This window comes from Cavia porcellus, unplaced genomic scaffold (assembly GCF_034190915.1).
Source record: "Cavia porcellus strain 051 isolate PalLab524CR breed Dunkin Hartley unplaced genomic scaffold, mCavPor4.1 scaffold_17, whole genome shotgun sequence".
NCBI classification, from domain to species: domain Eukaryota; kingdom Metazoa; phylum Chordata; class Mammalia; order Rodentia; family Caviidae; genus Cavia; species Cavia porcellus.
Genome location: NW_026947500.1, coordinates 20,487,308 through 20,511,488, shown reverse-complemented (window position 1 = coordinate 20,511,488; position 24,181 = coordinate 20,487,308). Strand labels below are relative to the sequence as shown.

At 45.4% G+C, this 24,181-nt stretch overlaps 1 protein-coding gene and 1 non-coding gene across 2 annotated transcripts in view; one reads left to right on the top strand and one right to left on the bottom strand.

Moving 5' to 3' along the window:
• LOC100726647 (inactive Rho GTPase-activating protein 11B) overlaps window positions 1-24,181 on the top strand; it is a 36,354-nt gene that overhangs the window by 11,430 nt on the left and 743 nt on the right.
• LOC111756342 (small nucleolar RNA U13) lies at window positions 10,987-11,088 on the bottom strand. The gene has a single exon (XR_002790830.1). It is a non-coding gene; the product is annotated as a small nucleolar RNA U13 (small nucleolar RNA).

Genomic DNA, 24,181 nt, shown 5'->3' with positions numbered 1-24,181 from the left:
AAAGGGGACCCACCTTGTGGATTGTACTGTTGGTGCCTGCCACTTCTCGGAGAGGTACAGCAGAGGCACGCTTGGAGGTAGGGTTTCCTGGGCCTAAGGCCCTATGGCAAGTAGACCTGGACCCAGTAAGAGGTAGCCTCAGGAGATGGCCTTTGTCCCTTGAGGGTGCTGACTGAGAAGGTTGTGGAGGAGGTGGTCTGTGGGAAGGAGGTCCTGACAGGAGAGAGCCCTCAGTAACATCACCTCTTGAAAGATGAGGTTTTCTAGGGTACAGGTCAGGCGTCTGGTGTAGGGACATGAAGGTGTGGACATGGGGGACCTCTGACCATCTTTTTTGTTCCTTAAACATAAAGATATGATTGAAATATGGTGTTATATTTCAGGCCGCCAAGGGGTGGTCATTTGTTAATACACAGGGATAGAAGACAAGCTCGCCTAGGGGTCTTAGTATGGGACTCATCTCTGGGGTTAAGAAGACATCTGAGTGGGGACCCAGAGGGAACAGGTGAGGTTGCTCCCATCTGAAGACAGGAGGAGCGAAATTAGGACCTAGCTGTAGCCTTCTGGGGATTTAACCCCACAGGGCATTTCCTTCCGGGCTTTTCATCTGGTGAGTGTGAGTTTCCATTTAAACCTCCCATGGGTTGCATTACCTGACTAGGCTGAATTCCTGTGAAGTCATCAGGAGTTTAAGTTGATTGAGGTGAATTTAGGACTGGACATCGTGAGCCTCGAGTGAGTACCAGTGCTCCTCCTTGAACCCACTGGATTTCCCCTACACACGCTGCTCGCCCTGGGATTGAAGAGCCTGTCAGTGGGATGCCTCACTGGCTGGTGACCCTTAGCCAATTAAGAAAGGAACAAGACCCATCCTTAGTGAAAACTCAGTTCACTAGACCAAGCTACAAAACATACCCACCTGGTGACAGAATCTCAAAATAAAAATCATACATCCTGTCCTTTTAGACTGCATTTATCACAGCGAAAATAAAACAGAGCAAAGGAGAGCAAACTAGTAACAGCAAACGACACAGGAAGCAGTGTCCCCAGGCTGGGTTCCAGGGTCCCACGCTGATGAGTCAGCCAGAGGAGGCTCTGCATCCACTGGGATGCTCTGGGGGTAGGCTCAGTGGCGGTTCCTCTCCTCAGTGTGGGAAGACACTGTCTCTCAACCCTGTTTCTGAAGTTATCCAGAACCAATAGCTAAATAAGTGGAACCCTCTGCTACCTGAAAGCCTGACGGGAGGACAGAGAATCCGAAGACATTTCTAAGCCCTGTGGAAAGGAAGTTTTTTCACTATAGGGAGGCACAAACTGCCTTGGAGCCAAACGAAGAGCTGCCCAGGGTCAGGGCAAGCGACCAAGAATTCACAGAGAACAATGATGCTTTGTGCTCGGCGGGTCCACATCCCCCAGTCTCCTGCTGTGGGCAGCTGTGCCAAAGCACTGGTCCACCAGTGGCTTCTCCTCTGGTCTGGGCAGCCTTTTTTTTTTTTTTTTTTGGACAAGGTCTGGCTATGCAGTTCAGGCTGACTTTGAGCTCACTTGTAGTCCAAACTGGTCTCGAAATTGCAAAAATCCTCCTGCCTCAGCCTCCCAACTGCTGAGATTACAGCATGCACAACTGCCCAGCTCGTGGACTCTTTTTCTACCCTGCCTGGGTCACGCCCATCTCCACTGAGGTGTGTGCATTGGGCCTTTGAGGTGGGCTTTCCACATTGCATGGGTCAACAGTAATAGGTTTTTCTTCCATGCAGTAGGAAAGCAAGAGTGAAGAAAGGAAAAAGGATAAAGCCTTTATTGCGGCACGGCACGGGAGAGGTGCAGTATAGTACAAGATTGTCCTGGATGCAGGCAAAGAAGCAGCAAGCTTTTATTGTTTGACAGGAGGTGGAGTTTGAAGGGGCGGGCAGAGTGACGTAGTGACAGCTGATTGGAGGGAATGTTGGGCACACGCGAAAAGCAGGAAGTTTCATTTTTGAAGCTTGGGAGAGAACGCGGAAGTAAATATTGAAGGGAAGCGCTGTCCAGTGCCATGTTGGGCAGGTGCCACGCTGAGCGGTGGCAGCCCACAGGCAAAACCCATCAAACAATGTAAGTCCAGATGATCAACAGGGTCCCTCCTGGCCCCTGTGAAGGACAGAAAGAAGCTTTTGCTCCCCCCCCCCCATCTAGTCTTCTCCATCTGGTGACTGTTCCCTGTCTCCTCCCAGAAATCCATTTTTTTGCCTGGAGTGAAGAGAAAGGGTCCCCCGCTGTGGAACGGGAAAGGCTCACACCGCTTCCCTGTCTTAGGGTTACGGAAAGTTGATAATCTTTAGGATGGGGCAGGCGTTTACAGCTGAATGAAGGGAAGGGAGTGATTCTGTGCTTTTGTTTCTAACTGTACTGCCTTAAATTTTTGGGTCAAACCTGAGAAAGATCAACATTAATTCTTTGTCAGCAGGGACAGGGCTAGGCCTCGCTCCTTGCTAGACAAGCAGTCTGCCTCCCAGATACACCTGGCCTATGCATTAATGTTAATTCTTTAAATGTGTAATAGAAATCTGCCATTGAAGCCATCCTATCCTGGGCTTTTCAGGGATGGAGGATTTTATTTTGTTTTGTTTTGAGACAGGATCTTCTATGTAATTCCACCTGGCCTTGAACTCATTATGTGGCACTGACTGGCTGCAACTCACAGCAAACCTGCCTCAGCCTCCTAAATGCTGAGATTATAAGCATGCCCAGCTCATATTTGTTAAGACTTGTGTGATGTGATCTGTCTTGGAGAAAGCCTTGTGTGCGCTTGAGGAGAATGTATATTCTGCTTCTGTTGGGTGGACTGTTTTATGTCTGTCCATCAAGTCCATTTGGTCAGCAGTACAGCTCAAGTGCAATTATGCATCATTAGTTTTCTGTCTGGAAAACATGGCCACTGTTGAAAATGAAACACTGACTGTTCCTCTCGTTATTATGTTGTTATCTGTTCAATCCTTAGATTTTTTAATGTAATCCTTAAGTAGACCACATATTGCATGCATTTGTATACTTATAATTAAGTCCTTTCTGCAAATCGATCCCTTTATCACTAGACAACAAATGTCTTTGCCTTTTATTACAATTTTTTACTTAAAGCCTATTTTTCCTGGTAGGAGCATAGGTACCCTCCTCTTCTGGTCTCTATGTGCATAGAAGTCTTTTTCCATCCCCTCACTTTGCAGTGTACAGCGCTATAACCCCAAGGGGATGAGCCACCTGCTGTGGAGAACAGGTCTCTGAGTCCATTTTTAGCCATTCAATGAGTGGAACCAGCATCATAAAGTCAGCAAGATGGCCAGGGATATAGCTCAGTGGCATAGGTGCGTGTCTGGCAAGTACATGGTTCTGAGTTCAATTCCTGGTACCAAAAATAAAGCAAAACGAAGTCACCAAGATAAAAGCCTCTTAGGTCAGTATCACATGATCTTCTATTTCTACTAGTTAACAACAAGAGTCCAGGTCCAGCCCCAACAGATCCGAATGAACCAAAAGACATCAAATCCCTTGCCCAGGGAATGTTTCCAGCATTAAATTCCGAGGAGCTTAGAGGATTTTCCTCTCCCAGGTTTGCCGGGCTCTCTGGCTGGGCCCTGGGCACCGGGCCGGATGCTCTCTCCAGCTCCCCTCTGCTACGTTCTTTTAATATTGAGAATCGTTCAATGCGTTTTTGTCCTTAAACTTTTGTTTTGTTTTTTGGTGGTACTTGAGAGTGAACCCAGGTCCTTTGCAGTGAGTTATAGCTCCAATCCTTTTTAAAAATTTGTGAGATAAGGTCTCACTCAATCCTTAAATTACCCAGGCTGGGCTCAAATTTGTAATGCTGTTTCAGTCTTCCAGAATGTTGAGATTACAGACTTATTCACCAGGCCTGCTTATACCTGGTTATGACTTACACATTTTTCTCTTTCACGGGAATACGACTATACAAAGAGTTACACCCTGTCATTCCTTCATTTGTTATTTATTTTTAGGACTGGAGATCACAGCCAGGAGCGCTCTACCACTGAGCTATACCCCAGCTCTTTTCAATTTTTGTTTTGAGATGAGAGTCTTACTAAACTGCCCAGGCTGTCCTTCAATTTGTGATTCTTCTGCCTCAGCCCTAGCTGGGGTCACAGATGTGTGCCACCATGCCCGGCTGCACCCTGTTCTTTTTGACCATCACATGTAACCTTAATTATTGGTTTCTCTGCTTATAAACATTGATTAATTTTTCTATTAGAATCTACGCTATGAGAGAAATCTTTGAATATGTAAAGTATGTAATGCTACACTTACATTACTCTCTGTATAAGACAGTGATCTACTAAGGCTAACAGTGTGTGTATTTTATAAAAAGCACAAGCATTTCTCATTTGCTGGTTGGAAGTTATGCCATTTAACAGCAAATGAATGTACTCATTTCTCCACACTGATCAATGGTAAACATCATAAACTGTTTTAGTTTTACAACACTAAAACGTAAAAGAAATTAAAAGATATTTTAGCTTACATCTTTTGGATTTTAGAGAAACTGAACATTTCCTCTACGGACTTTGTCTCCTTCAAAAGGTTCTTCTTGGAATCTTTTTTTAAAATTTTATTTAAAGAAAGACTAAACAAAACAGAAAATGGGTAGAAATAATATATACTTTCAAAGAAAAAATAAAACTAAGAAATCACTAGTTGATGATTACATGTCCTCTTACAAATAGTTGTTCAAGATATAAAAGTGAAACATAAAGTGGGGATTCAAACAGCGAGACTGCAAACAGTTCTGTTCAATTATCCAACAAAAACTTAGAAATATGGTTATCAATTCTATACACTTATACATACATGCAGTTATCCATATCTTCATTTATGTTGAGATTAAACAAACCAAAGCAGGCTAAAATCACTCTGAACAAAGAGTAATAGTATTGCTGGATTTCACATCATGACACTCCAGGATCAGCACTGGGTACTGTAGTGTCTCTTTTTCTTCAAAGTATTGGTTCATTTCATGCATTATAAGATCAATTCTCGTAAACTGTCTATAGGTTCTACGCGTGCATGAGTCTTAACATGTATTTCTATCCTTTTTATATTAGAGGGAGAAACAAAACATATTCTTATAAACACATGAAAGGAAAAAGACATATAAAACCACTGTACAAGGAGTTCTACCATGGTTACTGTGTTGTCTCTTGTTATCTTCAATGAATTATCTATATCATCAGACATAGTACAATTGAATACAGCAGTACATAACAATATTAATGAAGACACAACTTTGTAGATAGTGTAAAACTTCAAAAACAGGTAGTAATCAAACCAGAATGGGTATTGTAGTGAATCTTGTCATCTTCAGTGTAGTTGCCAATACTCTTAGACTTGATACTATCAATCATAACAGTTTTGAATAAAATCTGTCGATACCAAACAACAATCAAACAAACCATATTTAACTAAGATCAGTCATGATAAAACAGTATAAATTATACAGGGCTCCAGATTAAATTAATAGGAAATTAAAGATGATTACTGTACTATATCCTGATATCTTTGGGATAGCTGTCTGTGCCCTCAGATCTAGTGCAAGTAGACAAACTGGGACAGAATAAAATATATCTAAGCAGAGCAGTGCGAGTAATATGGGTTTTAAATCCTGATACACTATTAATAATATCTTCTGCTGTCTTTTTAAGGCTATTCCTCCCATTTCACTCCCCCAGGTTGCACTGTACATTTTTGAGTCTCACCAACACCTTCAGTTTTTAGATTGGGGGCCAACCTGCTATTTACCTAAGTGGTTCCAAACCTTCTCCCTCCTGGACTTGATCTCTACTTGTATTCCTTTACCTATTAAAGCCTGCCTTTTCAGCTTATCCACAAATACTGGTCTAGTTGCCACTATTATTCTCTGGTTCCCTGTCACATGGAGCATTGTTTTCCCTTATTTGATTTTCGGCCCATAAACCCTTTTTCAGGTTAATTGTATTTCCTATAAAGAACATCTTGGTGGACTCTACCTCCTGATCTACTTTGCCTGTGATTCTTTTTTTTAAATTTAGTGTATCAAGGCCATCTATATTAGATATTATAGCCATCTTCTCTGCCTCATTTCTGTTGTGCTCTTTTTCTGCCATTAGTTGTCTGCTTTTCTCCTTCATTCCACTTTCTGCTCCATTTATTGAGGCCTCTCTTCCACTGTTCCTGGAATCCTGGTACTTTTCTCTCTCTCTAGAATGTCCTTCAGTATTCTTTGTAGGGTTGGATTGGTGGTCGCAAGTTACCCCGGTTCCTCTTTGTCTTGGAAGCACCTTGTTTCTCCACTAATTTCTAGAGACCGTTTTTCAGGGCACATCAGTCTGGGCTGGAGGTTATTTTCTTTCAGGGCTTGGAATACTTCACTCCAAGCTCTTCTTGATTTGATGGTCTGTGTCAAGAAGTCTGCTGTGATTTTGATGGGTTTCCCTTTATAGGTATTCTGTTTCTTTTCTCTGATGGCTTTTAATATTCTGATCTTATATTGAATTTCTGGGATCTTGATTATTATATGCCTGGGTGTAGCTTTGTTTTGGTTGTAGGTTGCTGGAGTTCTGTATGTCTTACACATCTGAATATCATTTCCTTTTCCTATGCTCGGAAAGTTTTCTGTAATTGTTTATGTGAGTAGCCTTTGTAGTTCCTTTGTTTATACCCCTGCTTCTTCATTCACATTTTTTATTCTTAAGCTATAGATCCTCTTGTCATCTTCTAGCCCTTGTATTGTTACTGACTGTTTCCTTGTTATTTTAAAAAAATTTTTCCTTTCATGATCCCACATGGCAAACTTATCGTCTAGTTTGGATAATCTATCCTTAGTTTCTTTCAAGCAGTTTTGCCATCTTTCAATAGAGTTTTTTATTTCCTGGTAATCTCTTTGAACCTGCATCATGTGTTCTATGTTTTCTTTATATTCTTCATCAAACACTTCTCTCCTTTTATTGTGCTCCTCCATTCTTCTGTCTGTGTCTTGAGAGGTGCTTTGTATTTCTTTTATTAATCTACTTATATATTGCTTTACTTGGTTAAATATTTCACTTTTGAACTCATCTATGAGGTCCCAAAGATATCTCTATATGTCCGCTGATGCTGTGTCTGATACTGCATGTTTACTGTCCTCAATCTCTTTTGTATTTACCGCTGCTAGATCAGTGTTCTCAGGGTTGGAGGCTGGGGACTTTTTCTTGTTGCTTCCTCTTGTCATATTTTTTGTTTCTTTCATACAGGCATATAGAGGAGGTCCCAGTCTCTTTCCTTGATGGTTATGGTTCTTCTGAAGCATGCTGGCTAGGTGATCCTGCCCACTCCAATGTGCTGTTGAGGTGCAAGCAGGATTGGCATATGCTGGCTCCTCCTGTCCGGGCCAGTCAATCTGCTGAGGCCTTCACTGCATTAGTGTGCACCACAGGTAGGGAATTGGTTTGGGACAGCTTACTGGGTCTCAGCCAGGGGCATGACCCAGGCCAAGCATACCCCACAATCTCGTCTGGGAAGGGAACAACTGTCTGAAGTCACTGCTGTTCCTTGTTCTTGCCAGTCCTGTCCAATTCCAAAATGTGGACCTGTTGGTGCCCCTTTCCTGTGGAAGGGTTTTATTCCTGGCACTCACTGCAGGTCGAGGCAGGTCCCTTGGCAGCTCCATTCTCCATGGGATCGCTGACATCTGACTTCAGTGCGACTGCACTTCAGTGTGACTGTGGTTTCACTGAGTCGAAGCAGAGGGAATTCCGGCATGCAAGAGCACAAAATCCTAGCTGCCTCAATAGTAGCCTTGGAACTGCAGATTTGACTGGTTCTTTTCGCTTTAGTTTCTTCCTGGGTCGAGAGGACCCATCTCCCTCTGTCCGGGACTCCCCACACTGTGTTATTTCAGCATCTGAGTTGTCTGTCTCAGGGAGCCTCTGCAATCTGCTTTTATCTATCTACCATCTTTACTGGAACCCCTCTCTTTGGAATCTTAACTGAAGGAATGTTTTGTGTATATGGTAAGGAGGATTAAATTCAGTACTTCCTCCCTGAGCTTTACACTGTACTGGGACCCTTTTTTAAAATTCTGAGACAAGGTCTTGCTAGATTGACCGTGTTGGGCTCAAGCATGATTATCTTCCTGCTTCAGCCTCCCAGAGTGCCGGGACTACAAGCATACACCATCAGGGCCAGTTGTCAATTTATAATTAGAAAGGTGTTTGTGTCTGTACAGATTGATTATCATGGATTTATAGGTTATGTATGGCTACCATTTTACCCCTAATGTAAAACAACTGTCTTAATTTTCAAGAAATACCAATGCTCATTTAATTATTGGATTTTAGATACTGTAGGAAAAAATCATTCCTAAATTCAAAATTCTGATTTTTAACTTGTGTGAGGGATGGGAATGCTTGGGATCAGACTACAGCTAAGCAGACACTGTTCCATGGAGCTATGCCCCCAGCTCTCAATTTATTTATTTCTTTTGTTTTTGGTACTGGGGATTGAACTCCTGACCTTGTGCTTGCTAGGCAGGCACTTATACTGCTGAGATTAATCCTGGCCCAGCCAAGCTCTCAATTAAAAATGTTTGAGTTTAATTTTTAGCCAAGTAATAATCTTTAGAAAATATGTGAAGTCATTTTCTGCCCTATACCAAAATGAAAGATCCAGTAAGAATGATCCTACATTTTATAGGAAGCAAGTATTTAAAATTTACTTACCATTATTAGAAGCAATCAGCTCACCTCCCTGGTAAGCAACTAGGTGTGGCAGGATGTGGCCACACCAAGGGAGAACCATCAGCATCTCCTGAGATCTGAGCCATGTTGGAACCTACGGTGCTGGGAAACCAAGCAACCAGCTTGCCCTCTGCTAGTGGTAGTGAGCCTACCCCTCTTCCCCCATTAGCAAATGGGAGCCAGAGATCTGAGCATCTCTTGGAAGGCTGACCATATGCAATATAGCAAATAAGGGGGATATCCGTCTACCATCTCTCTGAAGGCAAATATTTTTACCACTGTTTTGCTTTATTCTGATTAATGGTATTGCTCTGATTAATGGTAATGCTATTCAATATTCTGTTTTGATAAGTTCTATAATGTTCTGTATTTCATTTTATTTTGCTATACCTGACTGAAAGAACAACTATTGTGAAAATAACAAGATATACCATGGTACCTATTACTGTTATCCTAGTAACCTGCTGTGAAGTTCTGTACCAATTTCACTACACTATCTAAATTGGCTTTGTTCCATCTTGTTCTGTTGTGTTTTACTACCTTAAAATAATAAAAAAGTTTTAAAAATTTACTTATCATTTAATATATGCCAATGTTTGTATATATACATTCAGAGTGAAAGAATTATTTTTAAATTGAACCACATAAAATACCATTTTGAAGGTCAAATGTGGTCAGAGTTTGTCAGGTGTGATGGTGTGTACCTGTAATCCCAGCACTTGGGAGGCTGAGGCAGGTGGATTGCCACAAACACAAGGCCCACCTAGGGTTACACAGCACAGATGCTGTCTTACAAAGAAAGAAAGAAGGAAGGAAGAAAGGAAAGGAAGAAAGAAAGAAATAAGAAAAAAGACAGAAAGAAAGAGAAAGCAAAAGAGAGAGGAAGAAAGAAGGAAGAAAGGAAGAAAGAAATAGATTAGTGTCTTAGTAAACTGAAAACTTATCTGTAAACATCTACTCCACAGGCAATTTGATTTAACATGACCAGGCCTTCCCACAGGACTCCAAAACACTCAGCCTCTATCAAGTAGTTTTTCTTTTCTTATCATCTGATTCAGGCTTCTTGCTTCACCTTTTTGCTCATCCAATTGCTGACTGCTGAGGGAGTTTGGGTAGCGGTTTTGGTGGCACTGAATCAAAGGACAGGACCGCGTGGCTCCCGAAACCAGCCTGCCCAGGGTGGCAGTGGTTCGCAGAGCCTCTGGAGAGCCTCGCTGGCTTCGCCCCGAGGAGTGACTAAGCCCTGCCGGGCAGCATGCCCCTAGTCGTATGGAGCTATGACATAGTACCTGTTTGGTGAATGAGGTTACATAACTGCTGTCCTCGGCCTCTGCAGCCAAATGAGTCATCAGTTTCACGGGGCCCTTTGTCAACATCATTATCCTGGTCACCACCAATTAGCGTCTGCAGGGCACCCACATGGAGATGACACTGTGTCTTGTACCTGATGGAATACAAGGAAGACAGAGAGGACGACTGATAAAGTAAACCATCGGGAGGGTGCATCTGAATATGAACCACTGAACAAACATACCTGTGAGTCCAGGCCTCCCTGGCTCACCAGGGCACAAACTCACCGAAACTCACCTGGAGCTGCACAATGGCCGTTTGTATTTCAGAGAAGATGAAACACGCGGCCTTCCCACACACAAGGTGTGGAAAAGGGACCCCAAAGTCATTGGACTGTAAAGGCTCAGATGGGTCTCGGATAACCTGAGTCAACCGACCCAGAATTTTTTATAAAGTCCCTGAACAATGAGTGACCCACCAAGTCTTCAGAGATTAGGGGAGTACGCGGATTCCTGGGGTGATGCCATAGGTTAGGGTCAGGGTTAGTCCTGGAGAGCCTCTTAGAGCTTAAAATGGCACAGTCTGCTGTGACGTGTATGCCATAGATTTGCCCTCAGCATGGAGATGTTGGAGAGTACGATGGAGAAATTCTGGAACAAGGGCTGGGGATGGGGATGTAGGATGGGGGTAGAGTGCGTGCTTAGCGTGTACAACCTGGGTTTGATCCTCAGCTCCAGAAAGGAGAGAGAGAGAGAGAGAGAGAGAGAGAGAGATTAAATCTGGAATGAATAAACACTTTAAATCTCCTTAGGAAGACTACTATGCAATTATTTCCATGGTTGGAATTGTCCATGGTTAAAGAGATTCTGGGTGTATACTGGAGTTGAACCAAGACTCTCTTTCCCTTTGTCACCATACTAATTTATTCTATTTTTAAAATTTTATTTTATTTTCATGTCAATCAGGTAATATACCAACATCATAACAGGCTTTGAGGGAGACGGATCTCATGCATGTGGCGTGGACACCCAGTCATCATGCTTGTGACCTGAAGGGTCCCCTTCTAATTCTAAATTGTCTCCTTGCTGTTCATACATCCCCCCGTCCCTTTTTTCTTCTATCAGACGGAGGCAGAATGGAAAGAAAAGAAAATCTGGATTTCAGAACCCATTTGCGGCTGCTTGGAGGGTAAATGCATGCCTGAGACGCTCGCTCAGGCTTTCTGCAGGATTTAAACGGTTCATGGCTGTTGGGTTGTTTGTTTGGTAGATGGTTTGTATGGTTGTTGGTTTGTTTGGTAGATGGTTTGTGTGGTGTTTGGTTTGTTTGGCTGTGGGTTTGTTTGGCTGTTGGTTTGTTTGGTTGTTGGGTCATTCCCATTCATAAGTGGGGCATGGATTTTTAGTTTGTGGCCTGCTATCCAGAATACAAAACCTATGTGATGTGATTGAAAAATACTGTAAATGTTTAAAAAGTCTTTACAGTAAAAAACACCATACTATTGATTCCCCTCAAAACACCCCCCTCTTTGAATGCACACGTCCACCACTCTTGCAGCATTCTGGAAGTCCTTTCGTGTCTTTCGTTGCACTGTGTGGCTGCCTCAATATCCGGAATCCATGCAACACACCCACCTTTCACCGTCATTGACCTGGGCAGGAGCCAGAGGTGCTCAGTGCGGGCTCTGGGGAGCAGGAGGCAGGAGGACAGCAATGTCTTTTACATGCCTGCCTCTCCCTGGATGAAGCTTGGCCGCATTCGCTGTGGTTTTTGTCCCACTTTGTGGGCACGCTTTCAAAGCAGGACTTCTGAACCTGCTTCCGGAAGCATTGAGAATGACAGGATCCATGTGTTCAGGACCATAAGTTATAAATCAAATCCTGGAGTCCAGGCCGTCCTTGTCCTGCCTCATGGGCCAGTTTAGAACACAGAGAACCCCTGAGAGCTTGGTGACCAGTGAGGCTGTGTCACCCACAGGACAGGATGAGATCTGCCGAGGACAATGCCAGGGGGCACTAGTACCCTGGTGTGGGAAAGGCTCCTGCTCCTTTCGTGACGTTAAACTTGTCCCTTCCACCACCACTTCTACTGTGTTCCAGGAAAAGTACCCTCTGCCGCCTCCTGTGTTTCTTACTGGAAATCATAAAGATGGCCAGCCGGGGAGGGCTTCGTCTTTGCCACCCTGAGGCGCTGACCTCCCAGGCCCCCTTTTGTGCATTGCTAAATTTGTTTCTGTTTCTTCTTCTTCCTTCTCCTTCCCCTCACACAGGCATTTGGGGATCTTGGCCAGGTCCCCAGCATACTTGAGAGGAGTGTTCTGAGGAGGATTAAGGGCAATGTCTTTTACTCTAATAAATTTCTACAAATTTGAGTCACTGTGTGTTTCAGTCACACCTCGCCTCTTCCTCTGGGAAGCCCTCTCCCGGGCTGACACCAGGAGGAGACGTAGGCGCAGTGACACCTGAAGGGACATTGCACGTGGCCCAGCCTGATCCTGACTCCCACGGGCCGCATGGCTTCCTAGCAGGCCGGGCACACACCTGTTCTGGGGCCAGAGGTCCTCTGGTGCCTCACAGAGGGGCGGCCTGAGGAAGAGGCGAAGTCCAGCAGCTTCTGTGTCCTCCATCCCTCGGCCCACAGTCTTCACTCAAGGTTAGGAAGCAGCGGCTGCGGAGGTTTCTCAGTGTTCACAGGCAGTGGGGAAGCAGAGGGAGGACGTCAGGAGGCTCCACCCACCTGGCCATGCAGGTCTGGGGCCCAGGACAGGTGACAGGGAGGGCAGCAGGGGCCGAGCTCACTGTGGCTGAGGAAGCTGAGCTGAGGTTGAAGCAAGGAGCCGGGGCTGAAGCCATGGGTACTTGCTCTCCTTCCCCCGTCAGGGGACATCAGCCTTGGGGAGAGTCAGGTCAGTGGGCTCCCCTGCGGGGTCCTGAAAGCAGGAGGAAGCACTTCTAGTGGTGGCAGAAGGAAGGAAGGAAGGATGGTGTCTCCACCCGGTGTCTGCCATCCAGGAATGGGATCTCTAGTCATTGTCTCCTCCAGTCACTGGATGGGAAACAATAGTCAAGAAGTTTTAGGAAAAAATAAAATTTATTTCCATATTATTCATTGCTTTCTAAAACATGAACTTCTAGCCAGGCACAGCAGTGCACACCTGTAATCTCAGCACTCAGGAGACTGAGGCAGGAGGATCATTTCAAGATCGAGGCCAACCTGGGCTATACATCAAGTTTAAGGCCAGACTGAGCTGCATAGTGAGGCCATTGTTCAAAAAAGAACACAAACAAAGAACCATGAACTTCTAAGAATTTGCAATGAGAGGCTGGAGATTTAGCTCAGTGGCATAAGTACCTACCGGGCAAGCATGGGATTGTGAGTTCGATCCCCGATACCAAAAAAAAAAAAAAAAAAGAAGAAGAAAAGAAAAAGAATTTGCAATGAAAAGATCAATAACCCAACAGGAAATGAGCAAAGGACGTAACTGGTCTATTTTATTATTTATTTATTTTTTTGTCTTTTGAGACAGGGTCTCTCTATGCAGTTCAGGCTGGCCTTGAGCTCATTTGGTAGCCCAGGCTGGTCTCGAACTCATAGTGCTCCTCTTGCCTCAGCCTCCTGAGTGCTGGGATTATAGACTTGAACCACCATGTCCAGTTCACTCTCCAAAGTCTTGTGTCAGATAAAAGGACCTGGGCCCAAAAGAATACACGCTGTGTGCACCCGTTTATGTCAGGTCCTAATAAAGGCAAAGCTATGGTCAGAGCACATGGGGAACTGGACGGTGGGGAAGGGGACTTTGGACAGATTTGAATCGTGTGTCGTGATTGTGACACAGTGATCACCTGGTCACATTTTGTGCCTATGTATTCCAACGTGCATCCACTTAAAAGGTATTGGTTTACCTGTATGTAAACTCTACCTCAGCAGAGCTGACAATAAGAGATTCTAAGCCCTAATAAAGCAAACTCATGGTCTGAGACTGATTTGCCCGGAGAACTTCCTTAGAGCTCTATCTGGTTCAACTTCTTCCTTCACGGGGACAGTGAGGCCCAGAGAGAGATCAGCAGTAGGGGTCAGAATCACACAGCCTGCCAGACAGAGGACGAGCCTTATTCCAGCACCCAGACTTGTGTTGTTGTGGGTTCGTTTGTTTTTTTTTTTTTTTAATGGTAGGAAAATTTATTGGTGAATAGGATTAACCTGAGAGACTGGAGATTCCCAATAGGTTGCCTTAGATCTGCATTTTTTTTTTTTTTTTTTTTTTTTTTGGGGACACAGCTCACTGTGTAGTTCAGACTAGCCTTGAACTTACTATGTAGCCACAGCTGCCTTAACCTCACAGCAATCCTCTGTCTCAGCCTCCTAAGTGCCAGGATTACAGGCATGCACCACCACACCTGGCTACAGACCTGGTCTTTTCCTCCCTTCTTTCTTACTCTGATTCACTTCCTTCCTTTCGTCTTTCCTTCCTTCCCTCCCTTTCCTCTCTTTCTTTTCTTTTTCTAGAGAATCGAGACCTAGACCACCACACAGGATCTGACGCCAGCTTCCGCCTCAGTCTGCAGCCTTTTATGCAGTGTCCTCAGAGGAGACCAAGTCAGGTCCTGCAGGTGACGAGAAGCCTTTCCAGTCTTCTTTCTGTTCCGCCATCCTCCCCGGCACCTTTAACCTGTAGACTCCTCACACAAACAGTGCACAGGTGCCAACACTACTTGCAGATGAGGAGAATTCTCATTTTAACACATCTCCATTGTGTCCAGAGGAGGCAGACCCATGTGGGAGAGACACAGGAAGAGACTGATTGCACAGAATCGGCTTATGCAATTGTGGGCTGGCCAGCTCAGGTGGAAATCTGCAGGGCAGGGTACCAAGAAAAGCATGCCAGGACTCTGGCGCAGACTCCCGGCCTTCCTCCCAGGAGAGCCTTGGCTCTACCCGTGCAGCGCTCTACCTGAGGACAAGGAAAAATGCCCGGAGTGTGACACTGAAGGGAAAATAGAAAAAGGTTGCTTTTTTTTTGTCTTCTTGAGACAGGCTCTCACTATACAGTTCAGGCACTTTGCTGATCTCAAATTTGCAAATAATCCTCCTGCCTCAGCCTCTGGAGTGCTGGAATTACAAGCATGTGCTACCATGCCCAGCTGAGGTTGCATTTTTTAATGGTAGTTAAAATGCTCAAATGTTTGCAGTGACCTTTGGCGGTGGAGTGGGGCTGGCTTCTGTACCAGTTCTGTGAATGGGAGCATTTTAGCCCCTAAGAAGGGGCTCAAGGATGGTGGTGTTGGGTTAAATTTCAAAGGCTGTAGGAACTCCCCCAGGATCTCGCTCTGGGTGGACATTGCTCCAGGACAGCATGGTGCTCACTGTGTAGGCGCCTGTGTGGTTCATTGTGCAGTGAAAGGAATCCTTGGAAAGTGGGCCTGATGCTAGGTCACAGTAGAGAGACCTGGAGCACAGCTTGGGGACCTATGGGGCCCCCACTCCTGATTAGTCCCACCGTCTATCCATCATAAAGGGCACCTGGCAGCCTTGGGTGGAATGTCTTTGGAGACCATAAGCAGTACAACAAACTTTTTAAATGTCATTTGGTACTTCGGTTTCCTAATAAAACCTCAAGAAGCAAGGTAGCTGTCATGATGCATGCTTCTAATTCCAGCTACTCAGAAGGCTGAGGCAGGAGGATCTCAAATCTCAGAGAAGACTGGGCAATTGAGAGAGACCTTGTCTCAAAATAAAACAGGCTCGGGATATAGCCCAGCACTCCCTGAATTTGATCCCCAGTATTGCAAAAAGTAGAAATAAAATCTCAAGAAACATAGTATCTCCTCCATCAGAGAGGAGGCTACATGAAAACCTCATTCCCTGGTTTGGATGTGATTTGTGCCCCAAAGGAGTGTGGTGGCAGACTGAGGAGGTGATACCTCTGGGGCGGCTGGAGAGACTGCAGATCTTTAGGAGATGGAGGCTCGCTGAAGAGGATTAGACCCTGGGATGCTACCCTGGGAAGAGATTAATGTCACAGGACCAGGTTAGCTCCCCAGACCGGCTGTGATAATGAAAGACCAAGTCCAGTCCCTACAGATCCCTGGCCTTGTTCGAGCATGTGATGCTTCCGCAGATGGAAAAAAAGTTTTAGCTGGAAGCTTTAGAATAGTCTGTAATTTTAGTTGTGGAAGTTTAGGGATTGATTGTTTGCTTTTTTGAGACAGGGTTTCGCTACACAGCTCGGGCTGGCCTTGAACTCCTGGTGATCCTCCTGCCTTAGCCTCCTGAGTACAGGGATTACAGATGTATACCACCATACCCAGCTCAAAATTTAATGTTTCCAGTAAAACATTCTTATTTGTTAACTCTCTTATACCTACATCAAACCAGGAAGAAGAGAAAGAATAAGTGATCTATCTTTCACTGTGTCTACAATCCAAAAACAAAAAACAAAACAGAAAACAGAAAAAGATTAAAGTAAAATTCAGACAAGTCCTCTAACACAACTGGGCAAAGCAATCCCTATCACCCATTTTGGGGTGGCAACTCCCAAATGAACTTACAACAGGCTCTGTTTCCTATTGGGTGTCCTTCCTAGGTCTTCATTGTGGGAATACAACGTTATACCAAATTATTTTATGGTTCTGGTATTCCTGGATACTATGAAAGCCAACCTTAAATAGTGTCTAGGCTCATGTCTACCACCAGTCTCTTCTGATTGGTGTAAAGGGTTGTGACACACAAGGGGAAGGGGAAAAACCAGCAGAGGGGCTGGGGGTATAATTCAGTGGCACAATGCCTGCCTGGTAAGTGTGAGGCTGTGAGTTTGATTCCTGGTACCAAAAAGTAATGATAGTAATGAAATAAAAAATAAAGGAAAAAACCCATCTGAGAACACCAGGCTGTATAAAGGCAACATGGCATGGAATTCATTGTGCCTGGGTGCTGACAGAGAGCGCAATAAGACCAGAAGACCTGCTGCCCCAACAAAAAGCATGCCCCTTTCACAGGGACTGAGAGAAAGCTGGGACATCAGGTGGGATGATCCCAGTCAGCATGAGGTTAAAGCTGTCTGGCAGCCTCAGACCTCAGTGGGCAGAGTCCTTGAAGTGTCTGATGTAAATTTTCCGATGTCTCCAGATGTCCCCAGGACTTGCAAAATGTCCTGTCTTATCTCCCTTCCTGCTTGTTGATGACAGCAGCATGGGGTGCTAAGCTCCCCTGACAGCAGTGCTCCTGGAGAGCCAGGTTGGTGGGGCCTCACGGAGGTCTCTAAGGAGGAGGGAGTTCTAAGCTTCCCGGGGCATTTCACAGCCACTCAAGGACAAGAGGAGGGGCTAGGATTTCTGTGTTCTGGGAGAAAGAGACATTCACCAAGCCCACCAGGGACCCATGGGGCTTTGGACCAAGCTAGAGGGTCCCCAGGCATCTGTAGCCAAATCGGCAACAGTTCCTCCGGGAGTCTAACAACCATCCCTCTGCAAATGTTATTTACTGGACATTTATCACACACCGGGGTACCCAGTAGATTGCGAAGACCAATAAATCTGTCTTCAAGATGCTTTGGCTAGGGGATGAGAAATGTAACTTAGTTTTGCTTGTCTTCCTGAAGTTACTGAATCACTTCTAAAACATTCAAATTATCATGCAGTTCCATTTCATTATAAGCTTGGAGAAAACCTTCTTTACAGGTTCCCAGATTTAGTTAGTAAAATCCCACTAACTTTGCACAGAGCTGTGCGGACCATCCCTGGGCCCTGGTCGCTGAGCAGCAAGTGTCAGGAACTTTCTCCACGGCACACATGATGTTTTCTTTACTAGGCAGGGGCATTCAAAGGCTGAGAGAGCGGGTGTGAGGAGGGCGTACGCAGAGCTGTGGGTGAGCAGGGGACACCCGGGCCTCCGGATGGCCACGTTACGTGTTCCCGGGTCCCTGGACAGCAAACCCCGGGTGCTAGACCCCAAACCTCAGAAAAGTACCATGAAGGGGCCTCATAAAGCTGGGGGGCCCCATGCCTTCTGCCATCCGCTGATTCCTCCTCTCAGAGTGGAAGGTGAGCATCAGGGCAGAGATTCCTGTGAATATGAAATGCATTTTTTTAAGAGATAGGGAAACATTTGTTGTTGGTGTAGGTCAGATTCAAGGGCAGAGAAACCAAGGCGGGAAGGCAAAACCCCCTGGGGTGGGGAGGCCCAGTGAGGGGACTGGACACAAGAAAAACAAAACAAAACAAAACAAAACACAAATATAAGCCATCAGAGTGGACCCAGTAGTAACTCAGCAAAACTTCTAAACCTCTGAATGGGAAGACTTCCCTGGTCTTTGAGGCGGTGGCAGGCAAGCTGGGATACTTGATGCTTCTAGTTTTTGTTTGTTTGTTTGCTTGTTTTAACATTAAGACATCTTTAAGAAAAATCTTTAAAGAATATTTTATGCATTTGTTTCTGGAACTGGTGAAGGAATGGACCTCATTTTTTTTTAACTGAGTTTCTCTCTCTCTCTCTCTCTCTCTCTCTCTCTCTCTCTCTCTCTCTCTCTCTCTTTCTTTCTTTCTTTTCTTTTTTTTGTACCAGGAATCAAATTCAGGACCTTGCACTTCCTAGACGGGCGCTTATGCCACTGAGCTATAGCCCTGGTCGACCTCCCTTTTTTAATCCCAAGATTGTCCCTGAGCCACTGTGCCTGGACACTCACCTAACCAGGTAAAAACCTGAGAGAGGACCCCACCTAGGAAAGGTGCTGGGCTTTGTTTCCTGGAAATGCCAGAGCTGGAGCCGCCCAGGAGACATGGGGCTGGGCGCCTCCAGATGCCGGTGGGGCAGGAAGATGGGGGCCTCAGCCTGGCAGGTGGCATACCTTCCGAGTGGCTCATCGTGCTTCCTCCTCCAGCGTGACACCGGGTGAGCTGGCATCCGCTTGGAAGTCAAGCGACTGGCCCGTGGGCCTGGCAGCCTCCCCTCCTGTGGACTCCGTGATTTGTTCCACTTCAGCTGGTGCCCTCGGGCTCCAGGGCTGAGTTTGTCAAGCAAGTGTGAAGTAAGGGAAAAGTGGGGAGCAAAGGTCCCAAAGCTCAGCCTCCCTGCGTAAGTCCTGCCGTCCTGATCCACAGAGCTTATTTCTTAGCTTTAGAAAGGGACCCAGTTCCACCTTGAGTCTGCCCCAACATGTGCTGAGAGCCAGACCCCGGCCTCTGGCCTCTGCGTCCCTGGGAAGCCTGTTAGAATGAAAGGCCAACTCGGCTCTTCCTACAGTTTCACACCGACCGTCCTCATACAGGGACAGGCGATCTATTCTAATAAAGCTCTGATTTCCAAGAGGGCCAGGCACTCACGGGTGGAGACGCCCTTGGTGGGTGCGAGTGACTCTGCACAAGGTTGTCTGCCTTTGCCACTGTCCATAGGCACAAGGGGAACTGGGGAAAGTTTTCAGTTAGCAATAGTTGTGCCTTGGGGGCTGGGGATTTAGCTCAGCGGCAGGCTTGCAAGCAGGCAGTCGTGAGTTCAGTCCCTGGTGTCGATAAAAAGGAAAAAGACAAAAAAAAAAAAAAAAAAAGTTGTGCCTCGGATAAACTTTACAGGCTGCCATACTGCCACTATGCAAAGCTAAGACACGAGGAATGGAAAGAAAAACGCAAGTATCTGCTTCGGTAAGGGAAGATTTGATTCATGGGACCTGTTGTAATAGGGGGATCCTCAAAGCCTAACCTGGAAATAACTCAGCAAAGACAGGGAGTGGTGGTTGCATACTCAGAGTCCATGGGACAAGTGGCCCTGCAAGCGCTCAGGCTAAGTAAACCCTGCTGAGTTGGGGTCTTAGTCCTTGTCATACTGGGCTGAGAGTTGCCAGGAAGAGTTGAGGTGGGACAGGCTGCTCATAGTCAGTTTCACGAGATCAGAATCTGAGCCTGAGACAGAACAAAGAAGTAACAGGTGGCATGTTGCTGTGGGGTTACAGCCAGCACAAAGTACTTATCAAACTTCCTAAGAAACTGTCACTTGTGCTATGTGTAACAAGACAAATAGAATCCCAGAAGATATCAGACCTCCCCCCGCCCACAGGTCTCACTAATAGAGTCCAAGCCAGCCTAGAACTCACAGCAATCCTCCTGCCTCAGCCTCTCAGGTGCTGGGATTACAGGAGCATGCCACACTGCTCAAACTACATACACTTTTTTTTTTTTTTTTTTGGCTTTTTCCTTTTTTATCGGCACCAGGGATCGAACTCACGACTGCCTGCTTGCAAGGCAGGAGCTTATGCCGCTGAGCTAACTCCCCAGCCCCTACATACACATTTTAATTCCTAGAACTTATAACTATTAAACGGCATACACTTTGCGAATGTGATTGCAGATCTGGAGATGGAGAGATTATCCCAGATGATCTGGCTGAGTCCCAAATGTGATAGCAGCTGTCCTTTGAAGAAAGAGGAGAGGGCGATGTGACACGGATAGAAGATGAAGTAATCAGGAGACTAGAGTGGGAGGGACATAAATCAGTCGGAAAGTGCATGAGACCACCAGGCAGGGATGAGGCACAGCACAGATTTGCTCTTTGAACCTCTGCAGGGAGAGAGGAGAGGGCCACCAATGTCGTCTCCAACTCAGTGACACTGACTTCAGACTTCTGATCTCTGTAACTGTGAAAGAATGAAACCCTGTCGTGTTAAGATACCACGCTTGTAGACGTTTGCTACAGTGACCATAGAAAGCTAATATTCCTTGGTTCTTTAAAAGATTCTAGCCGGGTGTGGTGGTGCATGCTTGTAAGCCCAGCACTTGGAGGCTGAGGCAGGACGTTCACTTCGAGTTCAAGGCCAGCCTGAGCTATACTGTGAGTTCAAGACTAGCCTGAATTGTATACGGAAACCTTGTCTCAAAGAGCAAACAAAAACAGACAGATAAAACACTATTTCCAGCACTGGTGACAGACAAAACACTATTTCCAGCACTGGTGAGGCAGAGGCAGGAGGATTGTAGTGAGTTTGAGACTCGTCTGAACTACATAGCGAGACCCAGTCTTAAGAACCAAAACTGAAAAAGAAAAAAAAAATTATTTTTCAGCTTTGAGAGTTCCTCTGGCATTCTGCTGAGAACCTATAAATTGCGGCCTTAAAGGGGGAGGAATTCCACGTGGCCTGTGCTTGTTACTTACTGCACCTAACGCTTCACCACGACTTTGTTCAAACACATCTGTCATGTTCTGCTTCATCTGCTGTAAAATCAGGACTGCTGTTGTCCAGGACGGCCTTGGATTTGCTGCATAGCCCAGCTGTCCTCAAACGCATGATCCTCCTGACTCAGCCTCCTAAATGTTATGATTACTGGTGCTTGTCATCACCCTGGCTTCAGTTTAATGATGGAAAAGGGGAGCCTCAGAAAAACTGTTAGGAAAGGCCCGTGTGAATTGTATGAATAAATGTTCAGACTACACCACAAGAGACAAGGAGCACCAGCGCTTAATTCTTGTCATCTGATTTATGTACTTGGGAAATTAACTGACAGATTAACACTATAGGGAAAGCAGGGGTGAGGCAATTCAGAAAAGTAGGTTATTTTATAAGTAGCTTCATATGAACATCAAATCGTATGAGGTTGTTTTCCATATGGTTGTCGGTGATAATCTTTTTGCAGATGGGAATATTTTCTAAGAGTAATTCTCAGGTTGTTACACTGGGGAGAGGTATAAAATCAGGGTCTTGAATATCACCATGCTAAATCTGCCAGTTCCCCTATGATTTAAAACTTCCAGAGACCAGCCATGTGCGATGGAGCACACCTGTAATCCCAGCTCTCTGGGAGGCTGCGGCAGGAGGATTGCTGTGAGTTCAAGGCCAGCCCGGGCTACACAGCAAGACTTGGTCTCAAAAAACAACCAAAATTTCCAGAGACTGGATAAAGAATTGCATCTTGTACCACTAGCGAGCAAGGAGAGTCTATATGAGAAAATACACGAGAATGTATTTTCACAGATGCTGCATGCTAAATAGAAATTGGGAAGTTCTACCCACGACCTTTTATCAGACACAGGTAAGGCTTGGTCAATAGACTATGATGTTATAATTTTAATAATTAAGGCTAGTCAAAATTATTTTTCAGCCAGTCACGGTGGTGCAGACTGTATGAGGCCGAGGCAGGAGGATCGCTGAAAGTTCAAAGCCAGCCTGGACTACATGACGAGATTGTCTCGAAAAACTGAAAAAAAAAAAAAAAAAATCAAAGTATGAATCAAAATATAGGAAAAAGATTGGAGCATGGTGGTACACACCTATAACTTCAGCTTTTTAGGCTGAAGCAGGAGGTCCTCAAACTCAAAACTGACATGGGCTCTGGAATAGGAAGGTTTAGGGCCGAGAAGGGTGGTGCATGTTTATAATCCTAGCATAGGAGGCTGAGACAATTGCCATGAGTTTGAGCGCAGCCTGAATTACATAGTGACACCCTGTCTCAAAAAACAAAACGAAAAACAAAAAGGCTTGGGATGTATCTCAGTGGCAGAGCCCCTGCCTTTCATCCTCAAGGCCTTGGATTCATTACCCTGTATTTCGGGGTGTAGGAGGGGGACAAAATAACTACCAATATTCTTTCTTTTTATCATCAGTATCGGGAGTTGAACCCAGAGAGTGCTGAGCTACATCTCAGCTTTTTAGTGCAGATCTTGAACTCACTGTGTAGTCCAGGCTGATCTCAATTTTGAGGTGATCCTCCTGCCTCAGCCTCCTGAGTGCTGGAGTTATAGGTGTGCAGCACCATGCACTCAGCCCTGTTTGTTTGTTTGAGACAGGGTCTCATTATGCCATTCAGGCTGGCCTTAAACTATGTAGCCCAGAATGGCCTCCCAACAATCCTGCCTCAGCCTCCCCAGTACTGGGATTACAGGTGCAGTGTGTGCCATCACACCAAGCCGTTCTTTTTATCTGGGTCTGGGTCTCACTGTATTGCCCCTGCTAGCCTTGAATTTGTGATCCCCCTGCCTCAGCCTGCAGCACAGCTGGGGTTATAGGCATGTTGCCACCACACCCAACATGCCACCTTTCTACAATGCATGATTTAGCCCATCGTGTACAGATATAAACAGATACTGAGTTGGGATGGTGTCTTCCACTCTCCTGCTTGGGGGTTCATTCTCTCACTTCTTGCTGTTTCTTGGTTTAACGTTAGACTCTGGGTACATAAAAGAAACCCCGGTTTTCTCCAATTCTTCAATTCCAAGGAACAAAGGGGATGCCATTCTTCAGAGCACTGCCTGCCACACTGCCTGCTGCCAGGATGTTGCTCAAGGCAGAGCTCTTAATGCAGCAGCAGGTTTTTCCACCCTATGAATGTTAGGGAGCTGTGGCCCAAGGGTAGCTGTAAAGCCCACGTGTTAGAATAATTTGGATTGCTTGTGATACACTCAGTAAACAAACACAGAGGACCAATCACATCCAGAGCACTGGAACTCTGACCCACAGAGGCAGAGACCTGTGTGACCTTCGAGGTGACCAGCTCTGAACATCAGGGCTTACTCAGTGGCTCACACCTAACTTCCTCCCTTCTGTCTCCCAACCCTAGATTGAGCAGAGAGAATGGCCAGAGTGCTCCCCAGACGGATCACATAATATGACCCATTTCTAATTGTTCTTCAAGCAAATGTACTCCTCCATATGGATCACAGAAGTGCTCCACCTTCTCCTCCTCCTTCCCTCCCCTTCCTCTCTCCTCCAGCTTGGGAGGTGGGGAGAAACACTTCCAACAGGGGCAAATCCAAGGGCCCACAGACAGGGATTTTTTTCTCCACCTTTGAGTGCCTGCCTCCTCTTGGTTCACTTTCTGAACCTATGGTCAGCTTGGTCTTCATTCATTCCCACTTCGTTCATTCCCACCTGAGTGATGACTAAGACAAACACCATGATTAACAAACACCTTGCTGTACACATCAGTAAACTTTAGGCCCCAAGCGGTGTTTGAGAGGGAAGAACTTGTACTTTTTCAACAGATATAAATATTTTTAAAACACACCAATATTTGAAAACGTTTCTTTGTGCCTCCATCTAAAAAGTTACCAGTTTTTTAGTTATCTACTTGAAAGGTAAAAATGTATCACCCATTCGAATTTTCAGTAGAACTTTTCAAATTGATATGCATTGTGAAGCCATTTTTGTAAATAAAATACCTAAATACTTTCAG